At 37.6% G+C, this 26,692-nt stretch overlaps 1 pseudogene; it reads right to left on the reverse strand.

The window, feature by feature from the left end:
* Positions 1-6,306: 6,306 nt before the first annotated feature.
* On the reverse strand, positions 6,307-26,692 carry LOC137049847 (intelectin-like; annotated as a pseudogene).

Here is a 26,692-nt window from a genome sequence, read left to right on the forward strand (position 1 = left end):
GAAATGTCCTCTATTATTATGAAAAAACATCTTTGGGAAAATCTTGCTTTGGAAATGCATGATTCGTCAAATAGGCGTCTTTCATAAATGCATATTATAATGGAAAACTTATTTTTGATAAAGCACATTAAATAATGAAAAAAATGATTTTTAAACAGCAATAGTGTGTGTGAAAGAGGTAATTATGAAATATATTAAACAATTTCATATAATTTAAAAAAATAAATAGATACATTTATTTATTTATTTATTTATTTATTTATTTAATGATCTAATTAATATTTAATTAAATTAATTATCTAATTGATTAATTATTTAATTATTTCAGAATAAACTGGTACATTTAATGGTTGTTTTATTGAATTCATTATTTATTGATTTATTTCAATTCGAGTAATTTGGTCCTCCATACTATGGTGAGGGTGATGCTGTCAATCGCTTAATCCACCCCAACAACCAACCAAGTCAGGTAAAATTATTTGCAAGTATGCGAATGTCCCCAGTTAAAACAAACCCCAGTTAATCCATGCACCGGAGTATCCAAAGTTTAAAACTTTAAAAGCTCCTACCTCTTCTGGAAAGAGGGTGTGGAGTAGCACATGAGATGCAGACTTTAAAGGACATGCCTTCGAAGGCCAAAAAGTTCAGAACAATTTGTATATAATTTTAATTGTTATTGACGCTTAGCAACTGTGACAGCTGCTGTTGATGAGTGACAGTAATTTAAATGTCTTGGTATGCTGAAGCATTAAGAGTTCCTTTCACTGGAACTAAGGGACCAAGCACAATCCCTGAAAAATAACCCCACACCATAACCCCCCTCCACCAAACTTTACACGTGGCACAATGCAGTCAGACAAGTTCTCCTGGCAACTGCCAAACCTAGACTCATCCATTGGATTGCCAGAAAGATAAGCATGATTTGTCATTCCAGAGAATTCACCTCCACAGTAGACTGCTCTAGAGTCCAGTGGCTCCACTGCATCCAACGCTTTGCATTGCACTTGATATAAGGCCTGGATGCAGCTGCTCGGCCATTCCACATAGCTCTCTACACACTGCTCTTGAGTTAATCTGTAGGCCACACAATGTTTGGAGGTCTGTAACTATTGACTGTGCAGAAAGTTGGTGACTTTTGTGCACTGTGCACTGCATGCACTGACCCTGCTCTGTGATTTTATGAGTCGCTGTTGATCCCAATTGTTTCCACTTTGTTACAATTCCACTAACAGTTGAACTTGGAATATTTAGTAGTGAGGAAATTGAGCTGGAAACGGAGGCTGCATTTCAAGGAGCCTTCGAATTGAGACAGCTTTCATCGTGCTGCGGTGGCACATTTGGCCTTTGAAGGGTGCAGCCTCTGAATTGGCATAACTTGTTAAAGGTACTTTTTTTTAGTACTGTGAAGCAGTCGGACACACTTGTTTTAAGTGACACTGAGCAGAGTTGAGCTGAAGTGCAAATAATACAATGTAAACAAGATTGCAAGCTGATCCAGAGAGTTCAATCAGTTCTATATACATCTCAGGGACCAGCCAAAAGCAACATTAGACATCTCTGAAACAGAGGGAAAGGAGAAAAGCAGGACTTGAGGCAATAAAGATAAAAGGAGGGATAAGCTATGTATGTGCCCTGAATGAGAAGCAAACACTTAAATGACCATCATCCCTACAGATGGGTCTTTATTTCACTTCAAATCAAAACTCTGATATGGCATGATGTTCACAACCCCCTATATGTTCTTTTGAAAGACATATTCAAAAAAAGAGACTTAAGGAAAATACATTCAAAAGAAAAGCTTGTGATAAACTTATTTCTCATGAAGTCATAAGAAATCTCAAGGGCTGTGACTGTGACTGTAAAGCAGCCATGCTTTCTGGTGCTTATTTTTGGATATCTGGAAAATGATGAGGAAGAATATGAAAAATTTGGCTTTCTAGACTAGTAATTGCCTTCATTATTATATGTAATATTAAGCACTATAGTGGCAGGGCTCTCAAGTCTCACGCATTGGGCGTGAGACACACGCATTTCAACCCGTTCACACGCTCACACGCCACACCTTGTATTTCTCACGCAGAGAAATCGCCAGGGTAACACACGCGCTATTAGAGGAATCAATCAAGCGAGTTCCCCATAGAGTTCTGACGGCCCTGCCACGCACCAGTTAATCTAATAAAAATAGAGACCGAACAGCCAATCATAAAATAGATTTGCTGTATCTGGGTAAGATATAGATATTCCCTCCACCCACACGCACGGCCTCGCTCATTGAATCAAATGAGCAACTACAAACCCCGATGACAGACGCAGAGACACAAAGATAACGGTGTCAAGTTAAGTTTCTGACAGCACTTTGTTTTCTGTTCTTAATCCCTCAACAAAACTTAAAGGAAGCCTTGTCGCAATCATGATTTGCGTGAAATGCATTTTGCTATCGTATGTTATTGCGCTCTCACTCAGTGAACATCTGTGCTCTTCTGCACTTGTGAATGCGGTGATGGACAGCTGTCCTCATTCGACTGGTGTTTGGATGTGAATTTTTTTTAACTCCCTTTCATTAATTAATTTATTAAAAGTAACTCCATTCTGTAAGATCATTTTCATTTAAAGGGGGGGGGGGGGGGTGAAATGCTGTTTCATGCATACTGATCTTTTTACACTGTTAAAGACTTGGAATCCCATACTAAACATGGACAAAGTTTCAAAAGTTAAGGTGGACGTTTGATGGGAGTATTTCTTTGTCAAAAATACTACTTCCGGTTAGTCATAAGTTTCGGCAAGTTTTTTGAGATCATGCGTCCCCATTGACGTTAGTGGGGGCGGAATTTCCTTGTATGGGCCTTACGGACAATTCTACCGGAAGCGCGTGAGAGAGAGCGAGGGAGAGAGCGAAAGCAACAGCCTACGCCCATCAAAGCGGGGCTTGTAGGATGCTGGACAGGTGACAATTACACATAGCACATAACAATGTCACCAAAAAAGTGGGTTTTTGGTTGCCAGACCAAGACAGTCCTGCACAGATTCGCCAAAAACCCCGCGTTAAGGCAACAGTGGATGTAATTTGCGGATCAGCAACTGAGTTGCGCGAATGTTTATATCTGTTCACTGCATAAACAAGGCCCAGCTCGACGCCGAATTTTCCCAATCGCCTAATGCTGAAGGATGGAGCAGTCCCAACGTTAGAAGGGTGAGTGAGACTGCTTTTAGTCCGCTTACTGTCTACACAAACCACGCGTAAACACACAAACACACGTGCACAACTGCACTTCCCACATGTACACCTTCAAAGACAAAAATACGACGATATAATTCAATATGTAAATAACACAAGCCGCTAAGCATATTATATAGTTAGTGTATAACTTGTAACTTACCACATACAGACGTCCTGCTCTAGTCGTTTTTGCTGCTGCTCCTGTTCAACTGCAGCCTCTGGGTCTGATTCCGGATCATAGATGTATGGCTGTATCTGATTAAAAGCCATATTTTTATTTTGAATAAAGTTTTTTTCCGCTGTTAGGGATGACGCTCGACTCAACACACAGCGCGCTGCTGCACACGTCATTATTTAGCTCCGCTCACACGACACGCCCCCACCCGCTCGGCTTTTTTCGGAAAGACTCGGAACAGCGCATCTTTCTTATATAATTATTAAAAAAATAAAAACTTTTCGGAGATATGCAGGATGCAATGCTACTCTATAGGTACTCAAGATTGACATGACACTGACTGAAACTGAGTGTTTCACCCCCCCTTTAAGTAATTCCAAACATCACGAGGCAGACGACATTAGTGATCAAATACAGTCGAGTTATTAACACGCTCCACAGCACCACCCAGTGGATTTAGTTATAACTGCGAGATTGAGAGGGATTTATAATGGAGTCACTGCATTTAGGCCAGCGAAGCAATATAGTAAAATTTCAATATTATTTTTATTTTTCGAACAATAATTACATATCAAATATATTCGTGCTCACCCCTATTTATGGAAGCTGAAGTGTAGCGATATACAATTTGCAATGCAATATGTAAAATGGCAATGCATTTCAAAATTTACATTTACATTTTCCATACCATGTGTGCAACATTTGGAGCAAAATAATAATTCAAATTGAATAATATAATTTACATTTGCTATTTCCTACACTAGTTTTAACATAAAATTTAAACATAAATTGTATATTGTAATACTTTATATTAGTTGCAAAATTAAAATTAAAATGTCTTACAGAAATAATTAGATGTGTTTAACATGTTCAAGCAATTCCAAAAATTATGCCACATCACCGCACTAGCCATTATTTTTAATAGAAAGGAGACATAGGTGTTATTCAACCATTAATTAAATTGTGCATGGTGGCAAAATTTTTTTTTTTTACATTTTGTTATTTTAACTGAATTCAGAAATGCTTTTGAAATTAAAAACTTTGCTTTTAATAAACAAAATACATATTTGAAATAAAGACTGTTTGGAGTTGGGTGCTCCGTCCCCTGAATCCACAGTCTTTGTTGTTATTTTGAGTGTGTACACAAATAAAAGTAGACAGTTTATAATTATGTCTTGTACTTAGCCTATCTGTATGGCTAAAAAATGATGGTGTATTGGTGTGGGAGTTGTTTCCGCTGTCATAAAGAGAGGAAAAAATACAACCATACTGATATAGCAAACAATAATCATAGGCAGCTTGTCTAAGATTATTTGAGAGTAAAATAATCTCTGTTGTAAATCACAGCTCACTTCAGCGTGACCGTGCTCATGTTAAGGTGCCACCAACCTCTGGGCTGAAGGCCTCAAAAACCTGCTACCAACACCAATACACAACACTAACCATTCTCTCTCTCTCTCTCTCTCTCTCTCTCTCTCTCTCTCTCTCTCTCTCTCTCTCTCTCTCTCTCTCTCTCTCTCTCTCTCTCTCTCTCTCTCTCTCTCTCTCTCTCTCTCTCTCTCTCTCTCTCAAACACACTAATTAAATACATATTTATTTTATTTGTACGAATTTGTCATTTTTCATATCAGACCCCCGTACCCAGCCAAACCCACGGCCGAAATCTCACTCTGAACTCAGGTCAAAACTTGAGAGCCCTGTAGTGGATTTTAGCAACTCTCAATACACGTCTGAGCAGTAAAAAAAAAAAAAAAAAACTCTGGTCTGGCCAATCACATCATGTATAGAGTAGGTGGGCGGGGCTTAACGTAATGACGGCCGAGTTCGGCTTGCGTGCTACTAGTAAACATAGAAGCTGGCAAATGGTCTTTCGAATCATCAGTTTTGACCATGACTCTGGAAGACTTGGAGTTAAGCTTTTCTCTGAGAAAAGAACAAAGAACACCACAGAAGTCATTCTTAAAAAGGAAAGATTTGTTCGAATGAAGATTTGAAGATTTGTTTTGCCGACCGGATACGGTGAAAGTTTAATCTGTCAACGAGCTCCGCTTCACCTTCGTTGCTCTGGTTGGTTGTAATGTTAGCTCTATCCTGTCGCGTGCAGAGGGAGTTTGAAAAACAACCGTTTATCCCCACCTCGGATTAAGCCGTCAATGGTGAGTTTCCAGACCAAACATCTTGATGTGGGTCTGGCTTGTCAGGCTACCACTAACCTGCTGCGCAACAGTAACCAGACAGACACCAGACAATGCCTTGAATATTGCTTTAATCGGATCATTTTCAGAGAGAAGCCCCACAGCAAAAAAAAAAAATACAACTGTTTATATAGGATAGGTACATTAAAGGTAACATATTATTCAGCATCATCATCACACCATTTGTCTCTAATATGATTGGTTCTAACCATAGGGTTCTAACATATGTGCAAGTTTAGCAACCCCCCTCCCTCATCTGTTACTGCATGGCAAAGTAAATTTAGATCTACCCACTTTGGCAAATTGCTGGGGAAATTCAGTTTTCAAAAGCATACAATTCCTCCGAATCCGGTTATATTAAGGTTTTCATAAAACATTGTCAAAGTATCTTGTAGAAGCTGAACTGAAGTAAATGTTGATTTTGATGTCTAAAAGTATTACAAAACTACATGTTTTATTTGAACATTATGCATTTGTATGCATTTTTGAACAGTTGTAAAAAGAAAACTGAATATTCATATGTGTTAGAAGTGAACTAGCAATATATCTGGTTTGGTTGTTTTTTTCAGTTGCAAACATATGCATTCAAAGATTACAGACCAACATAGAGGATATATATCATGAAGAAATGCCTTAGCAAATAATTGTGTATGAAACATTTATGTTCATGCAAACTTCTTGCAAAGAAGGAAAAGAAGCTGGCGATTTTAGACTGAGTGTCAGCGATAAAATAGAAGCACGGCGGCTTCGTTTATCTCTTTGGAAGCACTCCATCCTGCATTAGTACCATAGCCATCCCAGTCAAAACTGGCAAAGTCCCCACACTGTCTAGGGACCGCCTCAGGAAAGTGTCCACCTCCACCAATACAGAACTGCAACAATATGAGTAGATTACTAACAACCCAACATACGTATGCACTTCTTCAAACGACAAACTTGATTTGTAATGTATTACTATCAATGCATTTACTATTTATACACACTGTAATATGAATTATTGTCTGTGGTGATTAACAGCATGTCACAAATGCTATCAATTGACACTAATTTAATTAATCAAGAATATTATTTTAACTCACATGTTCAGTGTGACAGCTGAGTAACAAAGAGCCATGGCTGCCCTTTCAGTATTGAAGACTCTGAATGTGATGAATCCAGGCGTAAATATTGCTGTGAAAATGCACAGAACTGAAGGGGGGGATTTTGAAATCCACTGCCGCTTCAATATACCTGTATTTATATCCTAATTATATCCTAATTATATCCTAATTATATCCTAATTAACTTCATAATCAAAACTTTAATCAATATCCTAATTAACTTCATAATCAAAACTTTAATCAATATTTATCCTATATTATTATAATGATTCTATCCAGTTATGATTTTGTTTTGTTTCTTGTTTTCTAAAGTGTGTATTTGGTCTCTGAGGAGTGACTGAGGGTCTGGCCTAGAGTTGTGTGATGTGTCACTAAACACTGGCAACACGGTCGTGTGTTTGGATTTTTGAGGTATCACACACCCCTAACATGTCAGGAGTGCAGCAACAGGGTTTGCTCACTTAGCCCGGCTTCCAGATATGAAATATGGATTTGTCTTTCATTTAATTTATTATGTTTTATTCCTTTTATATTTCCTTTTACTGCAACACTAAAGACTCAAGATGAATATTGCCTGTACTATTGTGTGTCCCTCTCACTGAAAGAAAGCACATGTTATCAGTATGTTTTGGTAAGAACTAGTTAGAACTGGAGCTTAATCAGCTCCAACCTTGGAGAGACTGTATCTGTGTATGTGCGCAATATTCTATGTTACAGATCAGAATGGTGTTCAATGGGCACCCTAAGAGATGGGTGGACTTGTTGTTCTGGGCAAGCTGGCGCCTGCTCCAGATCTGGAAGGTCACTACGGGCCTAATTCTGGGTGAAAGCATCAACAAGTGACACGTCAGTGGAAACGTGCATCAGATTAACTGACTCGAGTGGAAATTTACCATGACTGTGCATTGTCTCTGAGCCAATCAGAACCATCCACATTGCAGTAATGACGTGGATAAGACCTTGAAAACGGTATAACTGTTGGGACAATTGTATGTACGATAGGGCGAGTCTTAAGAGACGGTGAGAGAGGGAGCGCGGCCTACGAACTCCTTGTGAGACTTGAAGCTGGCTTCTGCTTTTGAAACTGCAAACTATTCTTAAGTAAATTTTTCTTTTATTTAATTGGAATCCTGACTCTGTCTTCATTTCTTCACTACTGGTCCTGGGTCATAAGCTGTTAACCCCTAACAGTTTTGGTGGAGGATGCGCGGGCAATGATTCCTTGGTGACACCCCTGGCAAAACAACAAATAAGGTAGTAGAAAGCTTTAATTATTTGGTTAGGGCTGTCTGACTGGAAGAGATTGGGTACGGGGAGCGAGAGAGCTTCATTTCGATAGGAATGGGGATTAATTATACTAAGTGTTTGTTTTTTGGGAACAGCATAAGGGTATAAGAAGGTCGCTGAGAGCACGCCACGTTACTACGGGCAACGGCTAACGCGTAGCAGACAGCGCAAGACACGTGTCTAATACAGGGGAGAGCCCATTGGGGGCCACTGGTGTAGCACCACCTCTACAGGGGCACGTCTCTCTGGTGTGTGATCTGTTTGTCTGAGTTAGAGTCTTAAGAGACGGTCACATGGACCAGGGGGCATCGCAAACCTGCTCTCTCTCTTCCATCTCAGATAGGGGTACCCCGAACTTAGTGAATCAGGCAGTCAGGGAATAAAATATTAGTTATTAGTTAAACAAAATAAAAATTGATTCAGGAGTTGTTTTGCCAGTGATGCATCTGGAACGATCCCGAGTAAAATAAAAATTGTGACCCAAATTGGCACGGACCTGTATGTGTGACGTTTTCGTACAAGTGTCCTTTGCAGTTTCATCACGCAGAAGCCACAGCTGTGTTGGGTAAAGATCGCCGCCTCCATCTCTTGCTGTTTCGGTGAGTATGAACTTTGACTAAAATATGGCTGATAAATTGTGAGATGATCAGTAACTTGATCAGTCTTGATAATATGTTGAAATGAAAGAGAGCAAATGCTGTAACTAGCTTTGCTCTGAAGCCCTCACTTAAAAGAAATTTGCAGAACATAAAAATAAAAAAAATAAACATGGCAGTAAGGTTTTAATTCAGACTGAAAAGTTAAATAGCAACTTGACTGGCTACAAACAAAGAGTGCTTATTAATGAATTTGTAAAATGGGTGGGGTTTAACCCCTGAAAGAAAAATCCCAGAAGATTACTGAGGGATGGTATAGTCTAATTGCCAAACGTAATAAATTGTCTGAAATTACTGGAATTGAGGTATAGCCTGAAAAAAAAAAAAGGGCTTGAGATTGTTTTTGAAAAAGCGAAAACACCAAGATGTGTGAGCAGCCAGTCTTATCTGCCCCCTCCCCTCACGCACGCTCTTCTCTGACTGTCCGAGTGTTTGCCGCTTTAGGCACCGCCTTACAGACTGGGAACTAGACTGAAACATGCCAGTTGCTGAAGGACAGAGAGTTTTAATTGTGGTCAGCAGGGCCATTTTGTATGTAACTGTAACTTCCCACCCATAAGGTGTAGTAATGGTGGCAAATCAGCCCATCAGATTCAATTTTGCAGATGAAACAAAGTAAGAAAGTAACAAAGAAGTGGCTTACACTCTGTTTAACAAAATAATGAAATATGAATATAAGGTCTTAAGTAATTATTTTTGAAGGAAAGATCTATGAAAATTAATTAAAATTATGAGGTAAAATTTAAGACATTGACTGAAAAACGTGAGGCAAGAAAATGTATAAATAGTAACGTAGAAGGTTAAATGACAAATTTATGAAAAAGTTGGTTCATGTCACTCTAACTCTTGAAAAATTCTAATAATGTTAATTTGCCTCAATGTTGGTAAAAACAGTTTTTATAAGATAAATTGGTGTTAATATGTTAAAAACCCTAGATGCTGGTGTTTTGGTTTCAAAAAGATAAGCTGGTGCAGAGCTGTAATAAAACAATTCGCTTATCTGAATCTGGCCCCCACCATTTCTGGTGCTATGGACAAACTTGAAAGAGTAACAGAGACTTAATCTGAGAAATGTATAGTTTCTAAATTAATTGTATGGGAAAAAGACAAATATAAAATTAATTAATTGAAAATGTGATCTCTGTCTAAGGATAGAGTTTAAAGGAAATGTTTGATGTCTTATTTGAAAACAATTTTAATTTCTAGCCAGATCTTATGCTGAGCTAGTGTGAGTAGTATAAAGTTTATGAAAACACAGTGAACCATCCTGAATAACTCAGAGTCTCTCTCTCATTCAAAACCAGCTCAATGCTGTTATCTGAGCCTGTGTCTTAGGTGATAAGAGATTTATAGTAAAAGCACAGTGCATCAGTTGAAAATCATAGAGACAGTGATTTGTTAAAAAGAGTGAAAGAGTGCCATTAGGAGGGCAATAATAAAGGTCTAAGATGTTTTCAAATACAGAATTTTAATGAACTGAAATTTTTAAATAAATTATTCCATGACCAGTGACATCTTTGTCTAATCTTAGCCGCCACCATGCACAGGACCAATGGATCAGGTCAGAGTCAACATGCAGGACATTAAATTGAATGGACAGTTGTTATGGCTAAATTCACTGAGTATAATCTACGCACTAATGTGTTGCGGTTTGGAAGATGTAATTGATATCAGTGATTAAGTAGTGTTACGATTAACCTGTCTCCATGTTCTACCTATAGTAAGCAGACTAAATGGCTCTGGTGACTCTTGAATGCACTTTCCCCAAGACTCCAGAAAAACATCTGATCCATTTTAAGGGTCAAAGATCTCAAGCGATGACCAATGTGAATGAGGGTGATTTGCCGAAGACGGGTAAGATCCTCTTTTGGCCAGCAGGGGGACAACCTAAGACATGGGGGTCACCGCCATTGGGCACTTCCAAGAAGGGAGGTGTTTTTATGTGAGGTGTGTATGAGAGTTGAACCGATGTCTGTGAGGCCAGCAGCATCAGTAAGGGGGGACGCTGTGGTTGTAGGGGCCGAGAGTCCAGACAGGACACAGCACGGCCTGCCCTAATAATGGCTCCTCTATACCGCTCACTCAAGTACCGCACTGTTTGTGAATGCCAGGGAAGACCCTGAGTGAAAGTTATGATGGTAAAGGTCATTCAAGAGCCAGCTGAGACCATGAGGTGATTGTCATTAACTTTTGTGGAGACCAGAACAAAAATGCATTAACTGAATCAGTAAAACTGTGATATTGAACTAATATTTCCATATCATGAGTCTAATCCTGCAGGTCATTAGATATGGCAGAGGAGAATTTGAAGGCATGGTGGTGTCTAAAGATAAGAACAGCTGTTGAAGTTTAAACAGGAGGTCTGGATAACAAAAGGTATTTAACTAAAGTAACTTGAAGAAAAAAAAATTCATAGCATAACTTATTTTGAGATGATTATATAGCTCTAATTTGAAAGTTAAACATTTACATTTCTAAACTTTGTAAAGGTTAAAGGTTAATGAATTTAATATAAGAGACGGTGAGAGAGGGAGCGCGGCCTACGAACTCCTTGTGAGACTTGAAGCTGGCTTCTGCTTTTGAAACTGCAAACTATTCTTAAGTAAATTTTTCTTTTATTTAATTGGAATCCTGACTCTGTCTTCATTTCTTCACTACTGGTCCTGGGTCATAAGCTGTTAACCCCTAACAGAACATATCATTGACGATAACCTGTCATGTACACGTGACATTCATTCATCCAAGGGATTGGATCTCAACGAGGATAATGCCTTGTCAATTGTACACCATCACTTAATAAAACTGATTTTCTGACTGTTAATGGATGTAGCCACTTTCATTAAAATATTTGATAAAATATTGGCTGGTTAAATTAAGAAGAAAAAAAGCCTTACTTCTTGAATTGGGCCCATACAGATTTTTGTTGTATTCCACATTTCCGATATCATACACTATTGGAATAGCAGGCCCATTATCAGTGATGCATGCCCCTATTCCAAACCTCACAGGGAATTTCTGGGATAATTGAAAGGGACAAAATCTGTTAATCAGTGTAATTTCACAACATTTTATTTTTATGAATGTTTTAAACCCTAAATTGTTGAAGTTTATCTGACTTTGAATCAATTGTAAAGGTTTCCTCCATAGAGAGTTAAGAAGTGATTCTCAGTGTGGTATCGCAGGAGGGAGTGAGGGAACCAGAAGTCCAACTCCAAATTATTAGGAACATGCCACACAGACACATCTTTTGCTGCAATGTCAAAGTATCCAGGATTCTGTGACAGAAAGGAAACATACCGTCATTTCAGATTCTAGTTAGACATCCTTTGATCATTACTTTAGTGTCCTTTCTGTTGCTTCTATTTAACTATGGCTGGAAAACCATAAATGTAATGAAAATACCTTATAATCATCACTTGTAGAGGCATCTGGAGTTCCAAATGTCACTGTGTTTGCCCATGTCCCGTCACCATCAGGCCAGTTTGGGCTACTGCCCTGCTGACTAGACCAGCGATCACCTACAGTACACTTTCCATACATGTTGTTTTCATGAACACTGGCAACCAGTGTCCAGCCTCCACCAGCAGTGGTCATATCACAGAATTTGGTAAAGGATCCCTTTTGATGAGTTCAGATAGTATAGGCCATCTGCTTGGACAGAAGCACTGCTGAGTCACTTAAATGCAGACCTTACGTTATAATACGTATTACTTACAAATTATATGTGGTGCTTCTTGTTGATCCACTGCAATGTGAGGCAGATATTTAGTGGGATATATTGTGATAACATTTAAAAAAAAAAAATCAATCAAAAAACGTATTATTTACAAATTATTACACTTGCAGTCTCACAGAGCCATACATTCAGTGTAAGACTGAAAAGAAGCCCGAAAAACGTTTTTGTAAACATGATCTGCAAACAAAAGGAGAAAAGTTCTTCACAATTACAATCTAACATTTTATTTTAAGAATACATTTGTATGGTACACAAATTCTTACATTTGTTTCTTGTCTTGTGTTTCTCTCCTCTGAGTTGTCGAGGCTTTTGGCTTCTGTCCGAGTCAGAGAATAAAGCTCAGGAATACTTTCCCAGTACTTATACTCATGAGAGGAACGCAAAGAATTAAAGATGTGCTGTCTGAGTGAGTGGAACGTGGAACATGAAAAAAGATACCTGAGATTAAACAAGACACGGGCTATTTTTCAAATAATATTTAGTTTCGGCTTTGGCATGTGAAAAGGAAGTATTCTGGCGTCATGCTTTATTTTTCTGCCAAAACCAAAACAAAACACCAACTGACATTTCTCAAATTTTCTTTCTTTTTTTTTTTTTTACTGTTCTTTCAAAGAAGAAATAAAGTCATAGAGGACTGGAACAACATGGGGGGTTTCTTAAATTATGATAACGTTTCATTTTTGGCTGAACTGTCCTGATAAAAAAACACCTTAAAATAACACCTAAATTATAGGAGTGAGTAAAGATTTTTGATTTAACTCTGCGTTACAATGTGCCCTAATTAGAACTGTGCTGTTATATTCTATATTTTTATGATTTCTATTGAGAAACCACAAGAAAATGGGAAATAATGTTTTAACTGTGCTATATAGCTGTGTTTTGTGGTGTTTTTTGTGAAATTTAAAAATTAGCATATTTTTAATAATTAAAAATAACATTTTATTTTAAAAAGTTAATAGTGTTTTATTGACAAATAAAAAATATATTTTTGTTTGTCTAGGATATGGATATAGGATTTTTTTTTAATTATTATATCAACATTTTCAGCTGTCATTTGGTCATGTTACAATGTGCCCCTCACATTTTACATTGTCCCCTCACATTTCACTTCTATTCTTTTGGGATAAATCAATATACACTGTCACTCTAAGGCTAAAACATGGCAGCGCTCACGCTCCACGAGTCGCAACAGCCAGAGTGTCGGGGACCTCGACCCAAGATTGCGTCGAACCCTGAGCCTAGGGATGTCCCGATCAGGTTTTTTTGCCCTCGAGTCCGAGTCCGAGTCATTTGATTTTGAGTATCTGCCGATACCGAGTCCCGATCCGATACTTCTATAATACATTAAAAAAAAGAATAAAGAAGAGCGAAAAAACGAACCAGGATGGTCTTTATTTTTTATTTTATTCACCTTATTTTAACATTCAACAACTCTATAACAAACAGATCACTTCTATGAGGTAGCTTGCACAATCAAGTAATAAATAACATAAATTCTTCACTTTTAGGATTTTAGTGCAACAGTAGGCCTAAATATAAAAAACACTTGAAATGAAATCATCGTGATGATAGCTGCCTACAATGACATAAACTAACTTTGGGGAAAAAATAATTGAAGTGTAATTTGATTGAAGTGTAATTAACAATGCTTTTCAGGTTTTTATAGGTCTAACATTAGTTTTTAGGTAGAGAAATTGAATAAATAGGCTAATCAAATGTAAAATAGCTGCATATTTAACTGTTTAAATTAAAGACTAATCCTTACAAAAGCTATTCAATCAAGAGCAGTGAGTGATTCCTTCTCTTTTGTTTGACATTAAACAGACAGCAGTAAAGGCTACTGCCCCTTTAAGACCTAATGGAAGGCTCTGCGTCGTCTTTCTCGACTGTATAAAGTCCTCTTAAGGCATATTCAGACTATGTCTGCTTGGATACTCATCAAGATGGACATGTTGACATACTTCTTGTGTGAGTTTGTCCGTTTAAGCACAAGACTTGAATGAGAACTCAATATACGCGCGCTGTGAGACGAGTGCTCGCTTCCGAAAATGACTGGTCATTTTCGAACATACGGCAGCACTCGCATGCATTGAACAAAGTTTACACAGATCGACCGTTTTGCCCATGTTTTTCTTTTGTTAGCGCTGTAGTAATGGATCACTAAGGAGCCAGCACGTGTATCCATCGACAGAAACATACATGACGCATTATTTTCAAGTTACAACCCATATTATTGATGCGTCATCAGATGTGAGATGAACCGTGGTGCAAGTGCGCACCTTTTACACGGCAACCCGGAATATACATCCGAGTCTTGATCGGGATGTAATGTCCGATTCCGATCGAGTCTGAAATCACGTGATCGGGCCCGATTTCCGATCACGTGATCGGATCGGGACATCCCTAGTCAAATCTGATTCGAAAGACCTCCGTTCACCAGCTTCTGTGTTTACTAGTAGCACGCAAGCGCAACTCGGGGGGTCATTATGTTAAGCCCCGCCCACCGACTCTATACACGATGTGATTGGCCCGGCCAGAGTTTGGCTTTTACAGCTCAATGTGCAGATATACTTGTCCGTGCAACACTTCTGTCGTGCCACGCTCCACTTTTTTCCTATGGGTGACGTCAAGCGGCTTTAACGTGCCTGCATAGCATTCTGAGAAGGCAAATTTGAACCGATTTGAACGCACAAATAACGGGAAGCGTCACAACATCACGCTTCAGTCGTGTCGCAAAAGTGGATCTCCACGGTCAGAAGTGTATTGAGAGTTGCTAGACGACACTCGCGGCAGATTAGATTTGCTGCCACTAGGGTGTGTCTAAATTTCTAGGCTAGCTTTAAGGCGGAACGTTCTCTCTTCTCACTCGCTGATGCTTGGGCAGTCCGTAGATGGAGCGCGAGCTATGAACATTGCATGGATGCGTTCTAAATTTCTGTTGCTCTTTGCCATTTATTTTTCTGTTTAACACAGTTGTCAGTGGAGTGTTTGCAAACTGCCCCAATGTATGCATGGGATCTACGGTGATAATAAACCCTCTTTGAAATGTCTGATATGTGAGTTTTACTTGGCTGCAACCATTCAGGCCAGCTATCCGGCCTCCCTGTGGGAAGCATATAATACAACATACCATATTAATCAAAATAAAGAAAAAATTGTCATTGTTGATAAGAGTTCGCTTTGGAATAAATGTGCGCTATTCATTGTGAACTGCTCTGCACTGAAGCATTGGTGTGCGAGCCCGTAGAACACTCAGAATCAGAAATGTGAAGCTCACGTTATCAGCTGGTTCTAACTTGTGGCTGATTGTTTGGCGTAATATATGCATTATTGTATTGGCAACTTTTTAGTGCTTTAGCTTTACTAGCAAGTAATGTTATATTTATAGTTCATCATCACAGCAACCTTGTGCGGGTCCATGATGAACGCAATATTCGCGTGTGAAAAGTATGTCACTCTGTAGTAGGCTACGTAGATCTTGCAAGATCGCAAGAAAGATTGATGTGTGCCTGCAAATTATTTAAGATAATTTTCTATTTCTGTTGTAGATTCCCCTGTTGCAAGTCTGCGGTGGGCACTTTTTACACTGTCCGAGCTCTTTCATGGTTGACAACCCGTTGTTAGCATAGGCTACAACATCGATTACACTAGAAGACAGAATCACAATTGTGAATGGTAGCAAACACAATTATATTCAGGAAAAGCATAATGTATTTTACAATGAATGCTGATGGAAGCAGCCAAAATGGTTTAGGAATTTGTAAGGAAAAGATTTTAGCATTGAATTGCTTCGAGCTGTTTGAGCTATACAGCGTGAGTGTGCGGAAAATATACGGAATATATATATATATATATATATATATATATATATATATATATATATATATATATATATATATATATATATATATATATATTAGGGCTGGTACACGATTAAAAAAGTTAATCTAATTAATTAGAGGCTTTGTAATTAATTAATCGAAATTAATCACATTTTAATTGCATATAAATATTTGACCTGAGAAGTAATTTTTCACATGGATTTTTAGTATACCATTGAATAATGACTGAATACATAAGCTTAATCAACAAAATATTGTTTATTTATTTAAGTCCAACAGACCAGTGCAATGTTTGCCATTAAGTGTAGCAAAAGCATATTTGTGATATTTGAGGCTCGATGTGCTGCGGTAATACGCAAATTCCTTGTTGTATAGTTTGCACACAACCCTGCTCTTGTCGACGCTTCCATCCTTTCGTTTTTTTAAACAAAATTTCCCATCCACGGAGCTAAGCAAAGCAGTTTCATCAGCTTCTTTGTTCATGTTTGTTGTTGTCGTTACTCGTGAGTGCTAGTTGGTGTTCCAGTATAATCAGTCCGTCGAAACTCACTCATTGAAAAACGTTCCGCGGGTCAAAAATAAGTGTGTTTAAAATTGTGTTTTTTTTTTGTTTTTGTTTTTTTGCCTAATTAATCTTAATTAACGCGTTAAACTCCCGTAATTAATATATATATATATATATATATATATATATATATATATATATATATATATATATATATATATATATATATATATATATATACACACACACACACGCACACACCTCTTATCATTGATTAGCTTGATGTGCTCCACTCATGTTTAATTAGGTTTAATTATCTGCACATGCTCCTCCCGAAATTTTGTTAATAAAAACATCACCAAAACAACATTATTTTACTTACCCCATTGGCAGATTATTTAGCTTATTTTAAGCAAAAACTCTCTTAAATTTGAGTTATTTTCCCCCCAAAACAAGACAATATATTTTACTTGTCTAGTAATTGTTTCTTAAAGGTCCCCTACAATGAAAATTTTAATTAACCTTGCCATAGTGAAAAAATAAAAGTGCAGTACATGGACATCACATACTGTGAGTCTCAAACACCATTGCTTCCTACTTCTTATGTAAATCTTGTTTGTGAAAAACTCCACGGAAAAAAAAGTGCTTCTCAACATAAGGCCAACTGTGACGCAAGCGTTGGGGATCATTTATATGCACACCCCCAACATTTACATCTGTCCAAACATGTGCATTGTCTGGCGGAACTGACGGAGTCGAATCATTGAGACTGTCTGCAGGTAAAAAACGACACTTGAGGTGAGGATAGCAAAAACGGCAGCTCTCATCACACGTCATGTTTAGGCTGTGCAGGGGACTGTTGTAATATGTGAACATTCATGGTTGAGGTTTATTTTAATCGGATACTACAACAAATCATTCGTTTGTTCGGCCCATTTCAAGCTAGCTTCACTCAGCGTCTTAAGCTGAAGAAAGCAGCTGTATTCCTGCAAGCAGTAAGTAGTGATTTATCCACTTATTGACTAACATTGGCTGTTTAAACAATTTCTGATTAAATTGAAAGTTTCTTAAGCCCCTTTCACACTGCACGTCGGACCCGCAATATTCCCGTAACAATTTAATAAGTGTAATAATGTACAGTCAGCCGGTCTCTGTTGTTTGTCTGCTGTACATGTAAACTGCTGTAAACACATCTCTGGTTGTACATAGGCTTCTGCCACAAGAGGGCAGTAGATTAACTTGAACTGCCCTTTCCAACTATAACTGCGGAACATATCTTCTGCTTTACGTACTCCAGACAAACTGGACGTTGTTGTTGTTGTTGTTGTTGTCATTTTATTAAATACTAACAGGCGATTTAATTATAAAGTCATAATAAACTTTAACATTCACAGATAGGACCACTATGACAGCACAAAAACATAGTGATACTTTTTATATAAAGTTTAATTTGTTTCACTGTTTTGTCCTGGCTTTATTTGTATGTTTACGGTTTTGTTTTTATAAATCAATGTTTTCAATATTTTAATAGTACACATACAGATTATATAATATTTAATGTCATTATAGGCCCATAATCTTAATTATCTTTAATTGAGGTAAAATTACAGGAATGCTGAATAAGAATTGAAGAAAAGAATATGATGTATATATCTGTCATTTGAACATAAGGTATTTGGTGTCTTGATAATGCATTGTTGAACTTGTGTAGACCTGCAGTCCACTGCTGCACCCCGTGTCGACATTCTGACCCTTGGTTATTGTAATTGAGACCTCCAGGTCAACGATATTGCTATGATCACAGTCTAAAAGAGCATGAATAATAGAGAGTGTGCACTGCTGTGTGTTTTCTGAAGGTGGATGGTAGTACATCATCAGACGTGACAGTTTTTAATCTTCCAGATTAATGTCATTCCTCAGAAGCAAGGAGGAAAGAGCGATCAATGTGGGTTATGTTGTCATTGCTCCTCTTCTCTGGTTTCCCTCTCTCCTCTCATTTCCCTCTCTTTTTTTCCAAAAGCTCCACTTTATAATAAAATTAAGTCGATATGCCTAAATGCTTGGCCTATATATTATCTATTTTGTGATGGCATCAGAAGAATATTGGTTTAAACCTGGCTAGGGTGAGTTGATTTTATTTAATCGCCAATCTAAATACTTAGTTTCATCAATGCATAAATCCCAGAACTCACTCATCTGATATTTTTGTAGATGTTCACAGGCAAGATAAGATAATTTTTCATGAAATGAAACAACAGCTACAGGCTGTTGCTATGGGCCGGCGTCTAGAAAAGCCCGCCAGCACACCCTCACAGAACTAAACACATATTTGTATTACAAAGCAAACTCAATTGTGCCATAGAGCAACCCTGATCAATCAGTCATATGCTCAGAGACAAACCCAATCATACAGGCACAACATACTCTCACATACACAGCGATTCTAATGAACTGGAAGGGTAGGGGAGGCCAAATTCTGCAGGCCACATATAACATAAACATTAGACGTCTCATTGAATTAGTATCACAGTGTGAAAGACAAAGCACTGGCAAATGTAAATGAGGCCAGACATGCAATACTGCTGATTGGACTTATATAATTAGAATAATATTGCCAAGAGTCTTATTAAGAAGCAAAGGACATAAATAACCAGGGAGATGAGTTAATAGCAGCTCTTAAATATGCTAAGGCCAGCTATTTCTGTTTATCCATGGCCCAATGATAATCTGATTATTGATGTGCGGGTGCTATCGGAGGTGAACGATCCCATCCTTGCGGTGCTGGAGGCAGTGGCTATTTTAATTTCAATTATATAGCTGAGTAATTAGAGTGAAGACAGCCGGTGAATGGCATCCTTCTCTGCTTTAGAAAAACAGTCACCGTAACCACTCAACTGGAAAAAAATATTTTTATGTTGACAGAAATTAATACTTTTATTTACCAATAATGCATTAACATCTAAGGCGTTTAGATTTAACAAATACATTTCAAATAAATGCTGTTATTTTGTATAATACATGCTTCCACAAAAATATGAAGCAAATGTTTTCAACATTTTTTATAATAAATAATGTTTATATTACTAAATCAGCACTTCATTGAATTCATGTGTTCCAATCACTTCCATGGCCACAGGTGAATAAATCAAGCACCTAGTCATCCAGACTGCTTCTACAAACATTTGAGAAACAATGGGTCGCTCTCAGGAGCTCAGTGAATTCAACCGTGGTACCGTGATAGGGTGCTACATGTGCAATAAGCCCATTCAAGGAATTTCCTAAATATTCAACGTTCAAATGTTAGTGGCATTATAACAAAATGGAAGCAATTGGGAACAACAGCAACTCAGCCACGAAGTGGTACAGGCCACATAAAATCACTTAGCTGGGTCAGTGCATGCTGAGGGGCACAGTGCGCAAAAGTCACCAACATTCTGCAGTCAGTAGCTACAGACCTCCAAACTTTGTGTTGCCTACAGATTATCTTAAGAACAGTGCGTAGAGAGCTATGTGGAATGGCCGAGCAGCTGCATCCAGGCCTTACATCACTAAAGTGCAATGCAAAGCATCGGATGCAGTGGAGCCACTGGACTCTAAAGCAGTGGAGACGTGTTCTCTGGAGTGAAGAATCACGCTTCTCTGTCTGGCAATCCGATAGACGAGTCTGGGTTAGGTGGTTGCCAGGAGAACACTACTTGCCTGACTGCATAGTGCCACGTGTAAAGTAGTTGGTGGAGGGGGGATTATGTGATGATGGTGTGAGGTTGTTTTTTAGGAGTTGGGCTTGGTCCCTTAGTTCCAGTGAAATTAACTCGTAATGCTTCATCATACCAAGACATTTTGAACAATAATGATCCTAACTTTGTGAGAACAGTTTGGGTATGGTCCATTCCTGTTCCAACATGACTTCGCTCCAGTACACAAAGCAAGGTCCATAAAGACATGGATGAGCGAGTTTGGTGTGGAGGAACTTGACTGTCCTGCACAGAGTCCTGACCTCAACCCGATAGAACACCTTTGGAATGAATTAGAGTGGAGACTCAGTGTCTGACCTCACAAATGTGCTTCTAGAAGAATGGTAAAAAAAAATCCAATAAACGTACTCCTAGACCTTGTGAAAAGCCTTCCCTGAAGAGTTGAAGCTGTTATAACTGCAAAAGGTGGGCCAGCTCCATATTAAAACCTACGGATTATTGAATAGGATGTCATTAAAGTTCATTTAAAGCCAGGCGTCCCAAAACTTTTGGCAGTAGAGTATATGAGGACAATTCAGTATTATCAGCAGCTTATCAAAATTGCCCAGGAGCAAGTTACCCTCCATCCCCAGCTTTTATTTATTTATTTATTTTTATTATGTATTCTATTGTATATTGTTACTGCAAATTATTCTGATTTGTCACCATTAAATGGTCTTGCTGGCTAACATGTTGAGGGTTTTGTAGAAATGTTTTGTGATGGTTTCAAAAGCCTCACTGAGAATGTTTTGAAAGCTACAAACCAATGCTGTCATTTTCCAGCAAAAGTGTGTTTATGGCATTTAATATAGCTACATTTAAAGAATTTTCAAATTGTTACAAAAAAATAATAATTTGTGAAACAAAAAAAAGAAAGAAATTAAAATATCATTAATTTGTGGTGGGCTCAATGAAAATGGCATTCATCGTACTGAGAAAGAAAGAAAAAAGAAAATTTAAAGTTATAGCGTAATCTAATAAGCAAACAATAAAAGGCAGAATGCATTCATATTTATATGGACACTATTAAATATTGCTTAAATAAAAGCAGACAGACTGGGGGGAAGTTGCATCTCATTATGTGCACTTTAAAGCAATGCAACCGTCACATTGTGTTGGCCTCTGCTGTTTTACATATAGATGCTGTGATTCTGTCATGGACCCCTATTCTGGTGACACCAGCCCTTTGCTAGATTGCATGTATAATTTATAGACAGGGGTCCCATGAGTTCATTCGGTGTTGTTTACATCAGCTTTGTACTTTTCTTAATGCTAGTTGTTGATTCCTCTTGAGCGTGTCAAAACCTCAGTGCTAATAATTGATTTGGAGACTGAAATTTCTGCACAGGTTGTTCTGGCCAAGAACGTTCACTCACAGAGCTCTTAGAGATGAATATATGATTTCCCCCTCTTTCTGCCCTACAGCTTTATGAAAGATTGCACATGAAGGAACAAAAAGAATACAGAAACAACTTATTGTCATATCTCGATTTCTTATTTTGACGGAGGTGTACACGATGAGAGGATGTCAAATGAAGGAAACTCCTCGGGCCTCTGTCACTCATACAGCTGTCATAATAAAGGTGGATGCCTATGTATCAAAAGGTTATTGGTTTATTATTAGTTTCCTTCTCACTAACTAATAATTAAGATCATATTTCACCCTTCTTACAGTGATTTATAAAACAGTGTATGCAATATAAATACAGAATGTTTAGAAAAAAAACATTCTGGTTTCATTCATTTATATTTACTCTCTCATTTCAGATGGGTTGTTTGATGCCTCTGTCACGAGGAGACGTTGTGTTGAGTGCTCGTTGGGGACTTGCGCTTGCCCCGTGGCCACGAAGAGAGTGCAGTGCTCTCTCTCTCTCAGCCTGCAAACAGAGACGCTTTCATTTCCGCGCCAAGTGCTTCCGCCCTGGGTGAGTTTCCCTTTTTTCTCTCCCTCTCATTCACTCTCTATCCAAACACACTCACTGCATTGGTGCTGTTACATACACACTATCAGTAAACAACAGATTTAGGCCTAAAACAATGTGACTCCCTGTGGACTTCAATTATTTATAAAATCAAACAAGTACGGCTGTTTGTTATGTGGGCGGCCTTTGATGAATATAAGATAAATGCCCTGCCACAGTGAACAATCCTGCTTCCTTCCAAAAGCAAAACAAAGTAAACTTATGAGAGGCCATGCACATTGTCCTTCTCATGTGTCAGCCAACCGCTTAAAGGCTGATTTTAATACTGCTGTTTAGATGAAGCACTTTAAATCAGTATTAAACAATGAGAAATAGTTGTCAGAGAGAATAATGTAAATACACTACCGTTCAAGGTGGATAAAGTGTGTGTGTGTGAGCTCTTGTGGTAATTGATGGAGTTGGATGGGCATTTAATGTTGCGTGTTATGATGCTTGAGATTTTATTACTGAACTTAATTACTTTTTCGTCCTTTGTTTTCTTTACGAAACAGTCTTGCCACAACAAATAGAATAACATCTCAGGAAATGGTTAGGTGAACATTGTACCATGCATGAAAGGAATTAAATATTTAATTGAAGATGCTTAAAGCAAAAAAAAAAAGATATTTTCTGCAAGTCAGCATTATCGTCTTAACAGAAAGAGACTGAAGTCCATTATCATGTAAAGCTATTATAATTGCATAATGTGGTAAAGCATGTTTATTAATACTTTGTGGGCTAATAGGCGACCAAAATGAAAAGCCTAAGCCGAAACTGAAGAAAAAGAAAGCGTGGAAGACACATGACCATTTACATTGATTCTGTTGTATGGATGTTAATTATATTTAAATTATGTGATTTATAATAATGAGTTATCTTAATATTGTTTTTCAATATTTCAAAAACATAATTTTATATCATATAAGCCTTTCTGATTAGTTAAAATTATAGTTCATTCAAAAATTCCAAAAATGTTTTGTGTGTGTGCGTGTGTGTGTGTGTGTGTGTGTGTGTGTGTGTGTGTGTGTGTGTGTGTGTGTGTGTGTGTGTGTGTGTGTGTGTGTGTGTGTGTGTGTGTGTGTATGTGTTCCACAGAAAAGCGAAAGTTAGGTTTGGAATGAGATGAAGCTGAGTAAATGATGACATTTTTTCTGAGAGCTATGACTTTATAACAGTTCTTTCAATCAGCCATATATAATGTCATGAGTCCAGAGATGTTTTTTTCTTTCTGTATATTTTCATATTTATTTAATTAATATTCAATCAAAGCCTATCTTACATATTTTTCACTACAAAACAAGTGGAAGAATTCTAAAAAGACTCTGCAATCCCCTAAAATATTAATGTCTGATGTGTGTTTTCTTCTCTGCACCACTCATGGTGTTTCTGATGAAGAACAATGAGGATATATCAATGAGCTCTGTGGCCTCTGTCACTTCTCCCATCCCCTCATCTTCTGCATGCTAATCAGCGAGCTGGGTGCGCCGCCCTACTAGATTATTATAAATGCTGTTTATGGTCCTGCTATGACAACTGTGAAGGGCACGGGAAAGAATTTATCATGGGACGGTTTCCCTAACGTCAAAATGCGTTATGGTATTGTAAATGACCCTTGATAATGAAAGAAGATCCTCTTGTTTCCTGCAATAAGAGTGAATAAAACATCAGGCACTTCACAGCCAGGTTTATTGTTCGAGCATGGCTCATTGCAATTTGACATCTCATTACGAAATATTTTTTTCTTATTTCACTTTTGTGGAAGTCATATCGTCAAATAAAACATCCATCACCTCTAGTGTTAGTGCAGTAAAAAGCAATCTCGGTTTTGTTTTTAAAGCAACATCTTAAAATTTAAACATAATCCACCAAGCAGTTAAATTAGGCCACCATGCGCTTAATATTTTGTCCTGCCAAACGGGTAATGATACATGCTAACGGAGCCAAACAGGGTGCAAAGCTCATATGTTTGTGTAAGTATGCAAACATATGGCAGTGATGGAGAGGGAGGCATGGCCTCAGGGAACCCTCGGCAGGCATGGCACCCTCTGCATCATGGCTCCTCTACAAAGGCAGTCAGAGAGGCTCCACAGACCTATCAGCTTCTTCCGTCTGTCAGTTATTTGTTAAAGTGCTTAAAAAGAAATATTGGATACATATTTAAATGTTAATATATAAAATCATCTTGCAAAAAAAACATATGTGACCCTGGACCACAAAACCAATCATAAGTCACATTGGTATTTGTGGCTGTACTGGTCAAAATTATATATTTTTTCTTTTATGCCAAAATCATTAGGATATTAAGTACAGATAATGTTCCATGAAGATACTTTGTAAATTCCCTACCGTAAATATGTCAACAATTTATTATTAGTATTAATATGTGTTGTTAAGGACTTTAATTGGATAACGCTTTAGGTGATTTTCTCAATATTTCGATTTTTTTTGCACCCTCAGATTCCAGTTTCAAATAGGTCAAATATTGTCCTATCCTAACAAACCATACATCAATGGAAAGTTTATGTATTCAGATTTCAGATTATGTATAAATCTCAATTATTAAGACTGGTTTTGTGGTCCAGGGTCACATAGGTACATTTGAGATTTTTTTGTTTTCTAACTTAAAAAATCAATTTGTGATCACACCAGTACATTCGTGAAAGTAAACATGAAATATGAGTTGTCAGTAAATTTGATGTTCTGTTTTCTTTTAAATAAGTAATTTTGCATAATTTACACTGTGGATAACCAACAATTGTTAGCCTAATGCATTCAAGTTTATTTAGTGATAAAATTAGTATAAAATCATAATTTGATTTAATACAAGCAGTGCATTTAACTCTTGGGTTAGCTGACAAAGAAAAAGCGATAATATAAAAGTATTACAGACTACAAACTAAAAGTATGTGAACATATATTTTTTAGAACATAAAATGTTGTAGAATGAAGGTCTAAAAATGTTTAGTGAATACAGTCCCAGACCAGTTGAGTTTGAGCTTTACAGCCAACAGTAAAACATTTTCAGAGCTGAAGAAATTTGGGTCTCGCTGAAATCTGGCCCCGTGTTGTCATGGATGACATACGGTTATTTTTCGTGAGGCTGAGACATATTTTATCATAATCAGTATATGACGAGAGAGTGGGGCCTTGCACACATCATTGGCTTTTCTTGCTTAGTTAGATGGTGAAGGTCAGAGTTCTTAGCCTTTATGGTTGTTTAACTTTAAAGAATTATGGCATGTAAAGAACACACCCCATTTATTTTCTCTTCAATTGGAGGCTGGTTTCTCGAAAGTATAAGTGGTTTTCTTTACTACAAAAATAGAGGCATTAAATACTTTCAGATTTTGAAGCTATATGCTCATTTAAAAAAATACAGTAGATCTTATTTAATTCATTTCAGTGCATTTATCCTTTTTTTTTTTTACAATTACTTACATATTTACTAGATCAGAAAATCAGGTATCATTGTTAGAATGTATTTCAATATTCTATATTTATCAAGGGGTTTATAAAATGTGAATCAGCATTCATATGGCTCTGCTGTCAGCAAGTAGTTTACTTTCTCTGTTATGTTACCCTACTTTGGTGTAATGTCATCTGTAAACCACGGGTAACCGTGTCAATTTTGCATTAGATTACCAAGTTTGAAAGAGCAGTGATTATGACCACTAGAGGGAGAGAAGAACCACAGTTATCAGTGAATACAAACTCAAATAATCCTAATCTAAGACCAAAGAAGATTATTATTGTAATATGCTTGTGTAATGATATAATAACCACTTTAAATTTATTCCAAATTTTATCATGAATTTAAATGAAAAATGTACTTTTGTCGCTGATTTTGATCCACTCTTAAACTCCAGCATCCAGCTGGAAAAAGATAGTTATGAGGATCTTCTACTTGGTGGCAATTCCAAGGAAAGCTGGGAGGTTTGTTGGCTATTTCAGACTTTTAGTGAGGGACTGGCTATGTCAGAACCTCTTGTATACTTCAAAGCTACCTGTGAATGAAAGCTACCCGTTGTTCCTTTCAAACGCAAACTTGGGAAAATTAAAAGTGCTTCACAAGCGCATTAGACCACCAAGCTCTGAATTACCACTCCAATAAACAATGTGATGTTGACACCGCCCCCTCTTCAGTCCTGTGGAGCTCTAGGGTGGGAGTCTTTCTCTTTTTCAGTAAGAGGCTTTACTCCACTCTTACCCTTGTAACTGTCTCTTGTTGTCCTCCTGAGTTGGGGTCTTTCTGGGTGTTTTAAATGAGTCAGGAGTGGGCACCAT

The sequence above is a fragment of the Pseudorasbora parva genome, chromosome 1, assembly GCF_024679245.1.
Source record: "Pseudorasbora parva isolate DD20220531a chromosome 1, ASM2467924v1, whole genome shotgun sequence".
Lineage (NCBI taxonomy): Eukaryota > Metazoa > Chordata > Actinopteri > Cypriniformes > Gobionidae > Pseudorasbora > Pseudorasbora parva.